This window comes from Salvelinus alpinus, chromosome 7 (genome assembly GCF_045679555.1).
Source record: "Salvelinus alpinus chromosome 7, SLU_Salpinus.1, whole genome shotgun sequence".
NCBI lineage: Eukaryota > Metazoa > Chordata > Actinopteri > Salmoniformes > Salmonidae > Salvelinus > Salvelinus alpinus.
In genome coordinates, this window is record NC_092092.1 from 67,804,590 (window position 1) to 67,810,589 (window position 6,000).

The following is a 6,000-nucleotide window of genomic DNA, read 5'->3' on the forward strand; positions in this document are numbered from 1 at the left end:
CTGTAGGAGGCCCCGGAGGTGCAGGAGTGCGGGGCTGCATGCACAAGTAGACGTCTTGGACGCAATGGACGCCTTTTCATTTCAACCACAGAGCGATAAGGACAGCCAAGCGCGAGCTGTGATTGGCAGATAACAAGGATGGATTAAACCTCAGGGTCTTTGCCTCTGCTGAATAATGTGGTCATTTGTTTGAAGAAAGAAAGGCAGAGCGAGGCACTACAGTATAGGGCTGTGTGCAGGCCTCGGAGCGCTGCAGAGAAAATACTTATCTGAGATCCCATAGTTTCTCTATGTCAAGATGAGTTCAACAGTGGAGAACTGTCCTCGTCTTCCCACTAAGCACAGACGTCAATTCAACATGTATTCCGTGTTGGTTCAACATAATTGAATTGAAATGGAACCACGTTGATTCAACCAGTGTGTGCCCAGTGGGTTGTGAATAAGTCTACAGTTAGATTGGTAAAATGATGGTGAAAATAATTGTCTTGAGCAGCATTGAAATAAAGAGAGTTGTTTGTAACATAAAATTAATCACTACTAGTACTTCACATGCTCCACTGAGAGTTGTTGTGTTGCTATGGTGTTTAATACCACTGAGAGTTGTTGTGTTGCTATGGTGTTTTATACCACTGAGAGGTGTTGTGGTGTTTCATACCACTGGGTGCCCATGCTACTAGTCATGTATTTGTGCCTGTAGTGGTGTGTGTTATGATGCTTCAGGGAGGTTGTTGAGCATAGAGAGTGCATCAATGATACTTTATGTTCTGGATGTTTTAAAGTGGCCCATGTGGGAAGGTTGTTTTCAGTCGTGTGTATGTTTGCTTTAAAATGTTTTCTGCCTTAAACTAAAAGGTAGTGTGTGCTGCCCTTCATTTTGTTGAGGAACGTTTAAGCATTTCTCAGTTGAGCATTACAAATTATTAATAAGTTATGTGTATTGCATTTTCAAGCTCGCAAATTGAATTGTTAGAAGGGGTTGCCTTTCAGAACTTGTTTTCATGATGGAAAACAGTCACTGTTGCAGTCCTGAGAGAGGTGTCAATCACAGGAGCATAAATTAGGATAACATACAACACTAAGTAGATAATCTGAGCTCATGCTGAGTTTAGTTACAAACACATTTTTGTGCAGCATTTTGGTCACAGACCTTTTCTCTCTCTCATTTACATTAATAGATGTTGTAGTTGATAAATGTTTAATTTGCAAGAATCCTCAGAGTGGGAGTTTGAACTCCTCAAACTTGAATAATCAGAAAGCAAAAAGGGGACAGAAATGTCCCCGTTGACAGGCATACACAAACAACATCACAAACACCCTGAGCATCTTTAACGCTCTCTGTGTTGGGGACATGTGACATGACAGGATGTAATAGTGCTGTTATTCAGGAAGGATTGTGTCTGTCTATCATGGGGTGGGGAGGGGGCAATGATGGTTTGATGTCTGACTAAAAGGGATAAAAGTACTAACAACATATTTTGACTGTGACAATCCCTCAAGTGTTTTATGCATTTCCAAATGACCACATCAGCCAGGACATGAGTGTGTGCAGAGTGCAGGCTCTCATGTCGTCTGTGTTTATAGACGTGTGTTGAGAGGTGCCTAGCATATTTCATCACCTCACCTGTCATGTGATAGGAGACCAGGGCCTTTGGAGGGAGACGCTAGTACTGTGTCATGTGATAGGAGACCAGGGCCTATGGAGGGAGACGTTAGTACTGTGTCATGTGATAGGAGACCAGGGCCATGGAGGGAGACGTTAGTACTGTGTCATGTGATAGGAGACCAGGGCCTATGGAGGGAGACGTTAGTACTGTGTCATGTGATAGGAGACCAGGGCCTTTGGAGGGAGACGCTAGTACTGTGTCATGTGATAGGAGACCAGGGCCTATGGAGGGAGACGTTAGTACTGTGTCATGTGATAGGAGACCAGGGCCTTTGGAGGGATACGCTAGTACTGTGTCATGTGATAGGAGACCAGGGCCTTTGGAGGGAGAAGCTAGTACTGTGTCATGTGATAGGAGACCAGGGCCTATGGAGGGAGACGTTAGTACTGTGTCATGTGATAGGAGACCAGGGCCTTTGGAGGGAGACGCTAGTACTGTGTCATGTGATAGGAGACCAGGGCCTATGGAGGGAGACGTTAGTACTGTGTCATGTGATAGGAGACCAGGGCCTTTGGATGGAGACGCTAGTACTGTGTCATGTGATAGGAGACCAGGGCCTTTGGAGGGAGACGTTAGTACTGTGTCCTGTGATAGGAGACCAGGGCCTTTGGAGGGAGAAGCTAGTACTGTGTCATGTGATAGGAGACCAGGGCCTTTGGAGGGAGAAGCTAGTACTGTGTCATGTGATAGGAGACCAGGGCCTTTGGAGGGAGACGTTAGTACTGTGTCCTGTGATAGGAGACCAGGGCCTTTGGAGGGAGACGCTAGTACTGTGTCATGTGATAGGAGACCAGGGCCTTTGGAGGGAGAAGCTAGTACTGTGTCATGTGATAGGAGACCAGGGCCTTTGGAGGGAGACGTTAGTACTGTGTCATGTGATAGGAGACCAGGGCCTATGGAGGGAGACGTTAGTACTGTGTCATGTGATAGGAGACCAGGGCCATGGAGGGAGCCTATTGTTCTTCAACTGGTTTCTATTCTGAGCCTGGCAGTACATTTTAAGCTACAAAATGGTGTTAAACAAAAAATAGCTTGAGTTTGCGTTGTCTCAAAAAAGAATATTGATTCACACATCCTGACTGAAGTTGTCAAAGTAAATGACCTTTTCCACTATTAAACCCGAAATCCCCTCAAATAAGTGACAAGTTGACAGATTAGCTAACGAAATCCAGTATTACTGTCACTGTGTGACCCACTGTGTGACCCACTGTCCGACCCACTGTCCGACCCACTGTCCGACCCACTCTATGTCTTTGCATTGCTATATTATTTTCTCTGTGCTCTAGAAGCAACCTGGTTGACTCTACTCCCACAGCAACCATCACTTGTATGTATGCTACGTTTGGATCATTCAGGCAAAGCTGTTCCTATGATGATATGAAAGATGAATATAGTACAAACAATATTGGGTTACCGTTTTCTTGGAATAAAAACCACTGCATCAGAATATTCCTAATTCAATACCGTCAGTGCTCACAATAGTTCCAGTAAATGTATTTTCCGTGCAACCCTTTTAGAATGAATCTAAAATCAATACTGTATTTGCAGGAAAAAAATACACTTGACAGATAAACCCGGAAAAGGTGACAGCCCTCTTATCAAAATAGTGACCAAGAAGAGATGCGATGAAATAAACTCTAACCTCTAGAATGTTTATTATTTTCCTCTGAGGTGGATTATTAACACGTGCACAGAATCTAATTGTGCTTTTTGGGATTGAATTCTCACCCAGTGATTTCCCTTCGGAAAAGGAGACTATATATTCAGAATAAAACAATTTGTTGTTACATTTCAATTGGAAATAAATGAATAGATAATAAATGAACCCAAAGAAAAGGCGCAGAGCTTTCACAGGTCTCAGGTCAATCATATATTACCATTCCCAGTGGAGACACATTGAACAACACCATCATGTGAATGTGATATAACATCCTTGGTGCTTTAGTCTTGAAAATGTTTCATCCTTGAGGTGAATGATGATGCAGGATGTTATTGTCTGATGGTGCTAATTATATATTTTCTGTATTTAACCTCTGATAAGCACCGGTGTGATTTCATGGCCGTGATGTTCCGATATTGTGTGAGTGTGTGTTTTGGATATTGTGTGAGTGTGTGTTTGGATATTGTGTGAGTGTGTGTGTAGATATTGTGTGTGTGTGTGGATATTGTGTGTGTTTTGGATATTGTGTGAGTGTGTGTGTTTTGATATTGTGTGAGTGTGTGTTTTGGATATTGTGTGAGTGTGTGTTTGGATATTGTGTGAGTGTGTGTTTGCATATTGTGTGAGTCAGTGTGTAGATATTGTGTGTGTGTGTGGATATTGTGTGTGTTTTGGATATTGTGTGAGTGTGTGTGTTATGATATTGTGTGAGTGTGTGTTTTGATAGTGTGAGTGTGTGTTTTGATATTGTGTGTGCGTGGATATTGTGTGAGTGTGTGTGTTTTGATATTGTGTGGTGATGTGTATAAACACCAAGTTACCATCATCCATTATCACTTGGATGATAAAGTGAACTGTTAATTGATGTAAATACAAACACACACATTTTCACCCATGGACCTGATCAGACTGATATTCCTAGGTGTTATGGACCTGATCTCCAGAGACTGATAATCCTAGGTGTTATGGACCTGATCTCCAGAGACTGATATTCAAATGGCTAGGCAACCGATTTAGCTATCTAGCTAGCAATGGCAATCATGTTAGCATATTTCTTACTGAGATTACTCTTCTAAAACATGTTATTGGGTTTAAAATAATACATTGTGAAACTTTCAGATTAAGTTTGTGAGTGAATTAAACATGTTCAATTGCTTTCATGAGCGTATTCTTTCACTCCCCTGAGTTTAAGACGAGGGTTTATCTATCTTGGAGACGAGGGTTTAGCCATCTTGGAGACGAGGGTTTAGCCATCTTGGAGACGAGGGTTTAGCCATCTTGGAGACGAGGGTTTAGCCATCTTGGAGACGAGGGTTTAGCCATCTTGGAGACGAGGGTTTAGCCATCTTGGAGACGAGGGTTTAGCCATCTTGGAGACGAGGGTTTAGCCATCTTGGAGACGAGGGTTTAGCCATCTTGGAATTAAGAACCAATCCAAAAACCTTATTTTCAGTCATCTAATTTCTTCTTCACTTTTGCTTAAGGAGAAACATAAGAAATAGTACAAGAACATTTCCAATAACCTTTTTGAGGAATAGCAACTTTGCTTAACTTTCTTCATTAGTCTATAGTTACGCAAGGAAACAAAACACGAAGCGGATTTAACTCCTTTAGGAAAACAGCCCTAATGTTGGAGACAAACGTCATTATGTTGTCATCCAGAGTTACATGTATTTGACAATATTTGACATACAGAGTTTGGTCTGCTTCCTGTTTTTATTTTCGGCATGGAAAGAAAACTGCGATACTGGCATCGTCCCGGCCGGACCTAATGCACACATCATTTTAAGCACACAACTACAATGTAAACCATAGACTTTAATATGTAATACAATGTGGGCACTAAGCGGATAAGGTTGTGTATCTGGTTAGTGTGTCTGTCCTGCCCCTAGGGCTCTGTGTAGTATTTGTGCATCATCACTGACTGTGGTTTGCCACACTAAGACAGCTTCTTATGCTTCACACAGGAAACAGTCTCCTGATAAATCAAGCTTGCTAATGTTGTCTCTCAAAATCCCATCTATTATTAATAACTATACATGAGTTAAAGACAGCTCATTCCATTCTGATGATATTATTTTCTCTGTCTCCGTAATTAAGAGTCCACAACAAACAAGTTGCACATTAATATTATTAAGGGGGTATGTATGTGTGTCTTGGGGAAATCTAGTTGTCAGTCGCATGTAGACGAATGTTCTCGCTTCAGATTCTTCTTGGCATTCTGCAAGGAAATTAAACAGTTGTCCTTCAGCCTTCAAGTGGTACATTTCATTTACAAGCCATTGAGATGTTTCAAAACCTTGGTTTCCTGTTGATGTCATGAAGATGTCATGAATTGTGAATGAACATGACACATGATTATGCAAGTGGTCTTCTTGAGGCACTACCTGGATCCACAATGTGTTGTTGGGAATTCTAACTGATAACAACATTCTTGCGTCTTCACTTCCTACATTTCCTCCTATAGCTGTGAAGCTGCATAGAATCCTGTTATGTGAGAAAGAGTAGCAGGGCTGCGATCAATTCAGGAAGTTATTTTAATTTAGAATGAGAAAAAAAGACAAACTTATGAAATAAACAGCTTCACTTTCTCAGTTTATTGACAAGTCATTGAAAATAATATAATTTTTTTCACATTTTGAATTGTTATTTAGATGACTTCCTGAATTAACTGCC